Genomic DNA, 704 nt, shown 5'->3' with positions numbered 1-704 from the left:
CAGGTGGTGCTAGCATCAGAGGAGGTGTGGCTTGAATCTAGGATGCAGAGCAGACACTTTTTCCCGCCAAAGGGCATGCTCCCTCTCGCCGCTCATCAGACATGCAGCGAGAGCCTTCCCCGCTGTCTGGCGTGAAATGCGGCCTATTGTCTGGTCGTCGCCTCCCGGTATCTTTGCCAAACTGCGTCTCTGTCTGTCTCTCCCTCACTCTCTCGCGCTATCGCTCTCTCTCGCTCACCTTCGATGCTGAAAAACATCCATAGCTCTCTGAGTGGAAGAAAATTGTGGCTGGCCTGAAGATTACGGATGGCTCAAGGGTTGTTATGCAAAATTATGAATCAACTAGGTCACATGGTCGCCTAATTTGCCTGGCATCCAAAACAATAGAGAAAAACAGGTTATTTTACACCCGTTATTACTATTATCTAACAAGCTATACAATCAATTTGTCTGCGGTTTTATCCAAAGTGACTTGTATTGATTATGCTTATTGTTTGGGTGATGGGTGTTATTATTGAGCAGGAAGGGTTAAGGGTATCTTGTACAAGGCTTAGCTGCTGTTTATACCGCAGTCGTCGGGGGTTCCGACTCAGAGCCTAACAACTAAACAATCCCGCCCCTATGCGTGTATGCCAAAAAGGCAAACATATCGAACAATTCTTTATTTTATTCATCCTATATTAAAACCTGGTCACTTACACAAG

Source organism: Gadus macrocephalus, chromosome 7, assembly GCF_031168955.1.
Source record: "Gadus macrocephalus chromosome 7, ASM3116895v1".
Taxonomy (NCBI): Eukaryota; Metazoa; Chordata; class Actinopteri; order Gadiformes; family Gadidae; genus Gadus; species Gadus macrocephalus.
The sequence above is the reverse complement of the archived record's forward strand: the minus strand, read 5'-3'. Positions refer to the sequence as shown.